Raw genomic sequence first — 12,768 nt, forward strand, 5'->3', positions numbered from 1 at the left:
CATAAGCTAGTTCATCTATTTCACAGCAAAAAACAGGATCAAAAGAAGCCTTGAGGCTATAGTGCCCTCTCATCATTACTTTTTAAGATTATTAAGATAATATGGCTCATGCAAATAATTACTTATTACAAGAAGGAAAGGATCTATAAAGCCTGTGCTTTTTACCAAATGACCTCGGCAACTTCTACAGATCTCTTAGATAAAACTGGGAGAAGGAAACGGCAACCCACTCCAGTATTCTTGCCTGGAGAATTCCATGAGCAGAGGTGCCTGGCAGGCTACAGTCCATGGGGTCGCAAAGAGTCAGACACGATTGAGTGGCTAATGCTAGATAAAACTAGCAGTGGGGAAAAAAAAATGAGAACGTACAAATCCACTAAGAAAATAATTAAATGATGAGAGGATAAAAACAATTATAGAATATATCTTATTTCTGATTAAAGCAGCACTATTATGGAACTAGAGAATCACCATTTGGCAACCCTTATAGTCATAACTGATTTCAAAAGAATCATTAGCAGAAGCTAAGACTAAATCTGGTGGATAAAAAGTAAATCTGATGAACAACAGGAATTTTATGTTCCTAACTCACAAATTACCTCGTGTAATATGCTTATTTATTACAATGAAAAATATAACTTTATGTGGGGAAAACGGGTAGACACCACTGTAATGAAGTCATTAAAGTCAACAGCATTAGTAGGACAAATGACATCTTGAGCTTCCTGATACAATGGATGCACAGGAAACACCACACACTTCCACAATATTCTTGCCAAAAATGCAGAATGTACATCCAATCATGGACTGTGTCCCATTAAAGCAAGCAGAAGCACAGCCTACGAAATGACTGGCCTATATTGTCCAGAATTATCAAGGTTATGAAAACAAAGACAGACTGAGGAGCTTTCAGAGTAAAGCAGAGCAAGACAGAACAACAGGGGGGAACCTGACCCGGGATTTCTTCTCCTTTACATCCTTTATAGATATTATTGGGACAACTGGCAACATGTGAATAACGTCTGTAGTTTAGATCATAATACCAATATTAAGTTTCTATTTGATAATTCTACTTTGATTAAAAAGAGAATATCTTTGCTTTCAGGAAATATTTACTGAAAAATTTAAGACTAAAAGAGCATCAAGTCTGATACTTACTTTCAAAAAATGAAAAAATATATATACAAGAGAGGGTGTGTGTGTGTGTATATATATATAATATATTTGAGAAGGAAAAAGCAATACAGCAAAATAGAAGTAGCAAATGTTAACACGGGAATCTGGATAAAAGAAATCCTTTTCAATATTCTTGCAGCCCTCCTACAAGTCTGAAATTATGTCAAAATAAGAAGTGAAAAAGTGTAAAGCACTGCTTTTTATCATTTTCTCTCAAGCACTGCCAGCATTATGATCTTCTTAGAAATATGTTCAGTTAAAAGTTCAAAAATTTTTAACACAGTCCTATTTAATCAAAGAATATTAACAAGAAAAATAGTTCTTCTCTGATATTGAAGATGTATAGCATGGTTTACTCTGTTTGTATGGCCTTGTGTATAAGCACCAGGTAGCCTTAGCTAGACAATATCAAGAACATTAGTAATCTATATTTGGTATGCATATTTTAAAGGGCATAATATATATGCCTAATAATATTTTAGGCTGTTAGAAAGGTTTAAGATTGATTTAACATCAATAGAAAAGTGAGAGAAGAATCTCTCACTGCCTTGAAATTCTGGTTCAATTTAATAAAGCAAAAATAGCAGCAAAGTTGCATTCAGACACCTGTGAGTGACACATGGCGGCTATTACCATCCTATTTCCACTTTGTGAAAATAGGTAACTAGGCCGTTTACTTTTGAAAAGACAATCTACAGTGTGATTTCTTTTCATGAAAACTCTTCTGTGCAAGGACTTATACATTGTGTATGGCTGCTCAGTGTTTCAGAGGACGGACTGTAGGCTAATGAAAAACTGACCATCCATTCAGTCATTTAAGACACATATGTTGTTCACCTACTGCTGCCTACAAGACATCCTGTTCAAGATGCTATAGGTATGGCAGTAATCAATATAGGCAAAGACCCTGCCTTTTTCTAGGGGGCATGCAGTGATGGATGGATCAGTAGAAAGAAAGATGAGAGAGAGAGAGATGAATAGATTTCAGGTGTGGCGGATTGGTCTAAGGAGGACAAAAGTAGAAAGAGGATAGAAAGTATCAGGGAAAGAATTGATGTTTATCCTATGTAGTCAGGAAGGACTGTCTAATGAGGTAACGTTTAATCAGAGATCTGAAGGAAGCAAAGGAGAAACACACATAGAAATCTGGGAGAACTGTATGGAAAGGCAGAGGACACACCAAATGTGAAAGCTAGAACTTAGAGACTCAATTTTAAATTTACGATCTTGTTAGGCTCTCCCTACTGATAACTAAGAAAAACACGGGGCCCAAGGGCATGACTTTCCCCGCTCTGCGATTCCAGCGCAGCCCCATAAAGCTGGTCTGCAGCGTCATTACAGAGCTCTTCCGCCACGTACTTAATGTCTGAGGAGAAACTTCATTTGAAGTGTATTTCATTCTGAATGGAAAAGAAAATAAAAGACCTTAAAAGAAAAACCCGCCTCTCATGTGATTGTGGCTGAGAGAGCATCCCCACCAGAGGTCAGCCTAACCACACGAACGCACTGTGGGACTTGACACAAGCTCCATTTTCGTGAAATTGTGACTTAAATCTCTCCTTTCCTTCTTGTTTTGCAAAAGCATAATTGAAATGCTAAGCCTTTGCACCCGCTGTGTTGTCTTTGTTGCCATAGCTGGCTCCTGGTGATAAATTCTGCTGCCGTCTAGGTTTGCCTGGGACTCCAGGGGGTTCTTGGGGAAACTGGACCTGTGGCTTTCAGTGCTGGAACCGGGGAGGTCCTGGGCAAACCGGGAGGAGGTGGTCCTCCACCGTGTGTGTGTGTGTGTGTGTGTGTATGTGTGTGTACACGTGCGCACGTTAGTTGCTCTATGCGACCCTGTGGACTGTAGCCCACCAGGCTCCTCTGTCCATGGAATTTTCCACCCAAGAATACTGGCGTGGATAGCCATTCTCTTTGCCACGGGATCTTCCCTACCCAGAGATCGAACCCAGGTTTCTTGTATTGCAGGCAGATTCTCTATGGTCTGGGCCATCAGGGAAGCCCCACTATGGTCACTCCTAAACATTTGTGTTGAGCAAAACTTCTTTTTTTTTTTTTAAATTTTGAAGCAGCTTAGCAACACAAAGTTCTGATTAGAAGGTCTAGGAAGTTGAATTTTAAATAAACTTCTTGGTAGTTTTGCTACAAGTAGACTTTGCTTTAAGAAACACTGATTTTAAGATTTTGTATTTAAGTTCTCTGAAAAGGAGGGTATGTGATGTTAGCTCAAGAACATAAACACACACTGATTGAGCAGAACAATATACTACAATGACTTCATTTTATCTTCCCCTTAAAAAATTACTTTTACTTGGCAATAACAAATAATTAATCCTCTATTAAATTGAGTTATATATAAAGGTAAGTATTTTGTCCTCCCATTTGAAATAAAAAATAGTACTTCAGAACTGATATTATCTCACCTATAACCATAATAGTGAAATAATGTTTAGCCAGAAATAATGTTTCAACAGCTATCCAGACACCTCCTCCCCCAGTCAAGTTGATCCAGACAATGAAGTATCACATGCATCACATAAATCTGGTACACTAACTGGTTATCCTGGACCCTTCAGAAATCTAGTCTTAACACTGATGCCCCAAAGATACATGTTGTCCAAAGCCAAACACGCTGGAGCACAAGGCTGTAGGTGAATGTGATGGGCTGAGAGGCCTGATTGCTGATGGGTCACCTGGAAAGATGCTGACCTCTCTGACCAGAAGCAGGACTAGAGAGGAAGACCTTGTGCTGGAAGCTAAAGTCTTCAACAAACCAGGGAACAGAGAGGAAGACAGACGTATAAAAGCTAGACAGACATATAAATGGAGGGCAAAGTCTTCAAAAAAATGCAAGCACTTTTATTCACATCACTGTCTCCTCTGAGCAAAAAAGAACTCCAGAAGGTCAAGGATCAGTCTTTCCTTTACAGTAACTAAGATTCTAAGGATTGGGGTCGGGACAGGAAAGCAAGGAGAAAACGAGGACTCCCAGAGGTGAGTCAGCAAGGATGCTAGGCATGTGCTCATATGAACCCTGGAGCAGAGTCAGTGGAGAATTTTTAGTCCTTTTAGTTATATGAAATAAATTAGATCTGCATTTTTTTTTAATCGCGGAGATAGAATTGAAGTGTTTTATGGTTCCTAATATTCTTAGATGCCCTTTCACTTCATTAAAACATTTACGAAATAATACAATTTTTGACATGACAGTCATGATGAACATGGAAACCCAATGTCAAAGGAGCAGCATTTACTAATAAGTCTCAGGCAGTGAAAAGGTTTGGAATATCTTATTTATGTTGCTGCACTTGCTTGTTCACAACAATAATTGTGTTTCTTTTCATGTTTCACTGCTCTGTGAACTGAGCTTTTTCTCTTGTTAAAGCACAGAAGAGGGATGGAGGAGTTACAGGCTCAGGGCTTACAGAAATGTATTCATGGGTGAAATTGTAAATTTCCAGTAAACATACATATCTTTCAATCCAGAGAGTGGATTTTCAGGGCTGAATAAGCAACAAAGTTGTATCTGATTGTTGCTTGGAGTGAAACTTAACGAGTGAGCAAACAGGACCAGGAGAAGAAACTAGGAATGGAGCCTGGCCGGAGGGAACTTGCATTGCCTCCCAGACAGAAGAGGGATCAACTGCCTCGCTGTCTAAGGGTACAGTAGTGCCACCTAGTGGCGACTCAAAATTGTCACTTAGACATTATTAGAAAAATTAGCATTGCCCTGTTAAAACAGTCTATACGCTCTTCCAGATAATGTCAGAAACTCCGTACCTTAACCAAAGAAAAAATCACCAGGATTTTTCACTATTCAGAGGTTAACACTTGTCCCATTATAATCATAACACGCTCCATCTGTTACTGCCACAAAAATAATCTCAGCTATGAACAACGGTAAATATGACAATAAAGATTTGGGAAAAACATTGGCGAGTAGATAGACTAAGATGCTCTTTTGGAGCCTTGAAAGCTATTAGATAATCCTAGTTTACAATTGTGCCAATGCGTATGCTATTTTAAGCTAAGCCTTAAATACTACTTCATTTCTACTCATTCCTTGAGATTATCTTTTTTCCCCTGTGAAGCTGCACGTGGTGTTTGTTAGGAATCAGTCATGTTGATTAAATTTAAAGTCTACAGCTCTTCACCTCAATGAGTACACTATGGAGCCAAAGCTAGATCCCCAAATATCACCAGCACAGCTGTTGAAAGGCCAGTGGAAATTCACGCACTGAGTATCACGCATCCTTCTGACGGTCCAGTTTGAATCCAATCCTACTCATCATTTTGAGCTGCTTTACTCTTCTAAATTGCAGGTAACAGATAATGTAAATACTGTTCCGTCTGATAAAGTTTCAATTAACTTGCTCCTCTTTCCCCACAAAGACAATTTTTGCTTGCATTTGAAATTCATTTCAATATTCCTTTACACATCATATGCATTTGTGAAGTTTTGAAATTTTTTTGAACTGGTTATAACATCTACCTGGTTCCTTCCTATACAGGTAAAATGCCTGTAACTGGTGAAATGGCATGTGATTGAACAACATACTTTTCAAAATTTAATTGTGTTTTCATGAACGAGAGGGAAAAATCCATTTGTATACCAAAAGAAATGATACTAAAATGCTCAGGCGATTAAAGCATTTGAGAATACTTACAAATTAATCCCTAAGGATCTTGCCTCATGATCACTCTCTAAGTTTCAACATGAAAATAAAGCGTTATGCAACACAAAGTCTTGAAAAGCTAATTATAAGCATCTTCTTAAGTATTAATTTATCAACCATAAATTAAAAATTCTGAACATTCATTTCACAGAACAATTTAAGTAAGTGGCAAATATTAGATGTCCACTAACCTGCTTAATCAAACCCTGGGAGATGGTGATGGACGGGGAAGCCTGGGATGCTGCGGTCCATGGGGTCTCAAAGAGTTGAACACAGCTTGGTGACTGGACAACAACAACAACAAGAAACGCGCTTAATAGACATGTAAGACTGACTTGCTTATTTACTGAATTACTTTGGCCACACTTTCCTTTTGAGAAAAAAATTTTTTCAGTATAACTCCTCCAGAACAGAATGTGGATCCATTGCTTTCTTACTCCTCTTTCACCTCTAAAAAGTCCAAAACTATAATACAGTTGTGGAGCCAGAGTGACACAGAGCAGGGGTCCCCAACATCCAGGTCATGTACCTCCTATTAGATCAGTGGCAGCATTAGATTAGAAATAAAGTATACAGTTAATATAATGCACTTGAATCAACCTGAAACCATTCCCTTCACCCTAAGTCTGTGGAAAAATTGTCTTTCTCAAAATCAGACCCTGGCGACAAAAAAGGTTCATAGGGACAAAGGAGTATAGAAAAACAACATGCCAAAAAAAAAAAAAAAAAAAGGACATACTTATTATTAAACTGTTTTGCTCCTTATTTTAGGCCATAAAATCAATCAATTTATAAATCTGGCATCTGGAAAAACACAATGCAACATATATTGTGTTCATATTTCATAAAATATATATTTAAGATTTTTCTTTTTCTTTCTTTCAGCAAGATCGCTATGATTAGAAACACAGTGACTCAGAAGTCATTCTCTCAGGTTTAATTTTACGACTGCTCTCAGAAAACACAGCCAAAGGAAATTTGGCCATGCGCTGAACAAGGTTTTTAAATGCTAGATTTTAACTTCTTGCTGATGATCTTAAGCATTTTAAAAACAAGTGAGAAATGACTATCCTCTTCAACCTGGTGTCACTAAAATACTAAAATTGTGGATTAAAGATAAATTGTTGGCAGTCATCCCTAGAACAAAACGCTTTGTCTTAGGGGCCCAAAGCCTCCCGAGATGTTTTCAGCAAATTGCTTCATGCGGGACTCTCATTCATAGCAACAACATCTTGTCTTGTTTTCACAGCAAAACAATCCAAGGCATGTGTTCCCTAGCCAAAAGGCTGCATCTTGCTTTAGTTTCACTCAGCGTAGCCTGTTGCGCTGTCTCAGTCTATCATATACAGTTCTTCAAGGCTCTTTAAAAAGCTTGGATAACTTCTATTTCAATACATAGGCAGTTTTATATACATATAAAACACATTTATATGTATATAAAACACATTTATATGTATATAAAAACACATTTATATGTATATAAAACACATATACAGGAATAGAATGCCCATATTAGAGAATTTTAGAATTAGTGCGTTATAACATGTATCTCAGGCTTCCCAGGTGGTAAAGAATCTGCCTGCCAATGCAAGAGGCATAAGAGACGCAGGGTCAATCCCTGGGTCAGGAAGAACCCCTGGAGGAGGGCAACCCACTTCAGTATTCTTGCCTGGAGAATCCCCATGGACAGAGGATACTGGGGGCTACAGTCCATAGGGTCACAAAGAGTCAGATATGACTAAAGCAACTTAGCACGCATGCACGTACAATACCTATCTCAGATAAAATTTGTCTGTATCTTACACCAAAAAATGTTTCCGTTTGGAATATAATAAGTTGAAAACATATTATTATTTAAGAGGAGCGGGGTAAAATTAAGGGTATAAACTCAGGTGGATGTCCAAATAAACAAGAATAATTTTGCCTATGTTGCTATTGTGCTTAGTCGTTCAGTCATGTCCGACTCTTTGAGACCCCATGGACTACAGCCTGTCAGGCTTCTCTGTCCATGGGATTCTCCAGGCAAGAATACTGAAGTGGGTTGCCATGCCCTCCTCCAGAGGATCTTCCCAACCCAGGGATCAAACCCAGGTCTCCTGCATTGCAGGCGGATTCTTTACTGACTGAGCCACCAGGGAAGCCCCAATATTCACTGCAAATATACATTCAAATAGAATCTTCCATTTAAAATAAAAAATGTATTCACATAATTTTCTTTCTCTCTAGCTGGAGACAATTAGTCAAGTGCCAAAGTTAAACAATTACTACTGAGAGAAACGCTGGGCTGGAGGAAGCACAAGTTGGAATCAAGATTGCTGGGAGAAATATCAATAACCTCAGATATGCAGATGACACCACCCTTATGGCAGAAAGTGAAGAGGAACTAAAGAGCCTGTTGATGAAAGTGAAAGAGGAGAGTGAAAAAGTTGGCTTAAAGCTTAACATTCAGAAAACTAAGATCATGGCATCTGGTCCCATCAGCTCATGGGAAATAGATGGGAGACAGTGGACACAGTGTCAGACTTTATCTTTTTGGGCTCCAAAATCACTGCAGATGGTGACTGCAGCCATGAATTTAAAAGATGCTTACTCCTTGGAAGGAAAGTTATGACCAACCTAGATAGCATATTAAAAAGCAGAGACATTACTTTGCCAACAAAGGTCCGTCTGGTCAAGGCTATGGTTTTTCCAGTGGTCATGTATGGATGTGAGAGTTGGACTGTGAAGAAAGCTGAGCGCCGAAAAATTGATGCTTTTGAACTGTGATGCTGGAGAAGACTCTTGAAAGTCCCTTGGACTGCAAGAAGATCCAACCAGTCCATCCTGAAGGAGATAAGTCCTGGTGTTCATTGGAAGGATTGATGCTGAAGCTGAAACTCCAATACTTTGGCCACCTCATGCAAAGAGTTGACTCTTTGGAAAAGACCCTGATGCTGGGAGGGATTGGGGGCAGGAGGAGAAGGGGACGACAGAGGATGAGATGGCTGGATGGCATCACTGACTTGATGGGCATGAGTTTGAGTAGACTTCGGGGGTTTGTGATAGACAGGGAGGCCTGGCGTGCTGCAACTCATGGGGTCGCAAAGAGTCGGACATGACTGAGCGACTGAACTGAACTAACTGACTGACTGAGAGAAAATTGACATACTATAAAAGAGTGGTTTTGGCAAGACACAGTAGTGGTGGATTCTGAGCACAGTACCTGGGGTCATCTGTCTTTGGTGTTTCCCACAGCTGGAGATGAGTGGCACATTTTCAAGCCTATGATAGATAAATAGAAAGACAAATCAATGGGTGCGTAGACTGATGGCTTTAGAAACACCGAGAATCATAATGCACACTGTGTCACAGTTTTAGACACATTTAAGAACTTTTTTAGGGCTTTCCTGGTGGCTCAGTTGGTAAAGAATCCGCTTGCAATGCAGGAGACCTGGGTTTGATTCCTGGGTCAGGAAGGTCCCCTGGAGAAGGAAATGGCTACCCACTCCAGTATTCTTGCCTGGAGAATTCCATGGACAGAGGAGCCTGGTGGGATACAGTCCATGGGGTCACCAAGAGTTGGACACGGCTTAGGGGCTAATCCACCACCAAGTACTTTTTAGTGACATGCTAATGAATATTTAACAACAAGTTCTCTGAATAAAACAATGTGTACATATACAGGTACACAAGTTAATTACAGATTTTTCTGAGATAAAGGCTGTGTTGCATGCAATTTACACATAATAATACAATATTTTTATTTTACATTCCGTGTAGCTAATTGATTTTCACGTAATTCTTTCATAATTTTTGCCAAACTCTTATATTTGTAGCTAAATCACAGTTGCAATAGGCAAATAAACATTGCTTTAGAACTGATTGATATTTTCCTGTTAATGAGTCAAAAGCAAAACAAAGAAGGCTTCTTGTCATTGACTTTACCAAGTTCTTTGCAGTATTGGATAATAGTTTTTGAATTTTAGAAGGAGAATGCCTCAATTTTTTGTGCTATTCTATTGTGATAATGACAGACACATTCCAGTTTACAGTTGAATTGCATTATTAATATTATCGCCATCATTTCCTGAAGTTCATACCAGAGATTGACAAATAACCTGTAGGTCAAATATAGCTTGTTTTTGTAAATAAGTTTATGGGGGACATGGCCACACCTATTTATTTAAGTCTTATCTGATTGCTTTCAACACAATTGAGTAGTTGAGATGGAGGCTGCATGGTTCTCAAAGCCTAAAATATCTACCATATGGCTCTTTTCAGAAACAATTTTTTGACTCTGGAAATAAACCAACACTTACCAAGAGGACTTTCTGTGACAATGAAGAAGATGATGAAGATGCCCTTTATATGTGCTGTTTAATACAGAAGTCACTTAACTACACTGGCTATTTTATTTATTTATTTGTAATTGACAGATAATTGCTTTAAAGTATTGCAATGGTTTCTAGCAAACATCACTGCCTACTGAGCACTTGAAATGGGCCTACTGCAACTGAGGAACAATACTTTTCATTCTTTTTAAATTTTAACTAATTAAAAAGTCCACATGTTGCTAGTGGCTACTTTAATAGACAGCACAGGTCTAGACAGTCAACAGAACCATGAATCCTGCCCTGATTTGCATCATTTGCTGATTTGGGAGTTGTAAACACACTGATTTTGGCCAATTTCAAGTACAATATCCCATCATGGAATGATGTACCAGGAAGAAATATTATACAGTATTATAATATTACATATTATATATATTATATAGTATTTTCCATGCAGGCATAGACATAAATAGGCATAATAGACATAAATAACCTCAATAGATTAGACACAGATAAAATAATAAAAATAATTAGAAAGTGATGAGTTTTGAGTATTTGTTTTTAGTTAACACTTTAAAATTATAAATTTATATCATTAATTTTAATAAGAGCTGTGTACAACAATGGGTTTCTAAAACCCTGAAAACCGTGACAACTGTCTGTCTCAAGCCAGTGCCATCTGGCTTCAGTCAGTGTTTTTACACACAGGAAGCTTCTAAGTAGTTCAGTCTCTACAGTTTGATCAGTTTTTTTCTTTGTCATGTTTATGTCTATTTTCTTACTATTTTTTACATTAAAAATAGTATGAGAAGGCTTTTCACTTAGGTGAAACTAAAGCCCTTTAATATAAATTTTCCTAAAATTTAAGTTAAGGAATTTCTTCACATTAATTTAGAATATTGACTAAAAATGCACTTGCCACAGTAAATGGCCTTGAAAACCTTTCCAAAGCCAATACTCTCATAGAACATGTTTAGCCATTAAGACATACTGGCTGGAATCAATAGATTCCCTAAATTACTCTGCTAGTTAAGACCCAATGACTGCCCTGAAACTGTCAGTCAGTCTGAATGACTGACAGCTTTTTGGATTGTGAGAAGAGAGCATTGCATTAAATATTTGTTGAATAAAAGAATGAAAACCACCGTAAAAAGATGTTTTCCTTAGAAATTAGGTTATACTATTTCTTTGAGTTCTGGATCTAATTATACCTATGACTGTTTAAACCTCTCTTTCAAGACTTACAAACAAAATCATAGGAAAGGGAGAAGAGTACTGAGTAGGGTGTCTGGGATCATGATATCAGTTCTGCTACTATTAATAATATAGCTGTAGGATCTTGACAAATTCTAATATTTTCCAGGCCCCATGACCTTCATCTCTAAATTCTGAGTGCACAACCAGATAATTTCTCATGTCCCATTTGGTTTCCGATTTTTAACTGGAGAGCTGAAACAATTATGAACAAATTATTTAGATGTAAAATATATTTTTATTCAACCAATGGACCAAGCTAGTCATTGTGTCTTTTTTGACAACTTCTTCTCTTTGTGCTTATTGTTGACACTGTAGCAAGCAAATATCTGTCATAAATGAAAATGACAGTCTGTTTTCCCAGAAATGTTTCTTTCCATCTCCCCTCTTTAGCATTCTTATTTTCATGGTCTTAATTCAGGCCATCTGTATCTTTTCCCTAATTCATCATGCTTTTCATTTCTCTGCACCCTTCAGTTCAGTTCAGTTCAGTTGCTCAGTCGTGTCCGACTCTTTGCGACCCCATGAATTGCAGCACGCCAGGCCTCCCTGTCCATCACCAACTCCCAGAGTTTACTCAAACTCATGTCCATTGAGTCGGTGATGCCATCCAGCCATCTCATCCTCTGTCGTCCCCTTCTCCTCCTGCCCCCAATCCCTCCCAGCATCAGGGTCTATTCCAATGAGTCAACTCTTTGCATGAGGTGGCCAAAGTTACTACCCTCATTTCGAAGGTAATTTTTCTCAAGGAAACGCTCTGGTTTTAGAGGTTAAGGTCTAACCTAATTTGGGTGTTCAATGTCTTTTCAATGTAGTTTTCCAATTTTCTCAGTTTAATCTTTTACCAATTTCTCTCTCCCCTCCTATCTTTACATATCTACCTTCACCTCCTCCAGAGAATGCAAACAAGCCAAAATTAGTTACATCAGTCAGGCTTTTACCCATTTTGTTTTTGGCCATGCTGTTCCTGCTGCACAGTATGTTCAGTCATTTTTTCCAACAGGTAAAGTCTATTTGGTTCTTAAATTCCTGTCCAAAATATCACTTATTGAAAGTTTCTCTGAAAACAATGAAAAAAAACTTTCTCCTTCCTTCATCTGAAATTATCTCACAGAACTTTTACATAACCCCATTTTAGGACTTAACACATCAAATATACTTAGGCATTGTCCTCTATTTTCTCTGGTAGAGTATGTGCTTATTTATTTGTTTATCCATCCATTGAGCCAACATTTATTGAAGATCTGCTATTTGTTAGAATGAAGGGAACAGACCGGTAAGAACTGATTCTAGCTTTTGAAAAGCTTGTCTATGTGGAGAGGTAACTTTTAAGCCAATTTTAATTT

At 38.1% G+C, this 12,768-nt stretch overlaps 1 protein-coding gene across 1 annotated transcript in view; it reads right to left on the reverse strand.

The window, feature by feature from the left end:
• The window catches only part of GPM6A (glycoprotein M6A), a 257,112-nt gene that overhangs the window by 243,334 nt on the left and 1,010 nt on the right, over positions 1-12,768 (reverse strand). The window contains exons 2-3 of the mRNA XM_061134614.1: positions 9,058-9,116; positions 6,047-6,139 (exon numbers count right to left, since the gene is read on the reverse strand). The gene's annotated coding sequence lies outside the window, so the exon portion shown is untranslated. The remainder of the gene's footprint in view (positions 1-6,046; positions 6,140-9,057; positions 9,117-12,768) is intronic.

The sequence above is a fragment of the Dama dama genome, chromosome 32, assembly GCF_033118175.1.
Source record: "Dama dama isolate Ldn47 chromosome 32, ASM3311817v1, whole genome shotgun sequence".
Taxonomy (NCBI): Eukaryota; Metazoa; Chordata; class Mammalia; order Artiodactyla; family Cervidae; genus Dama; species Dama dama.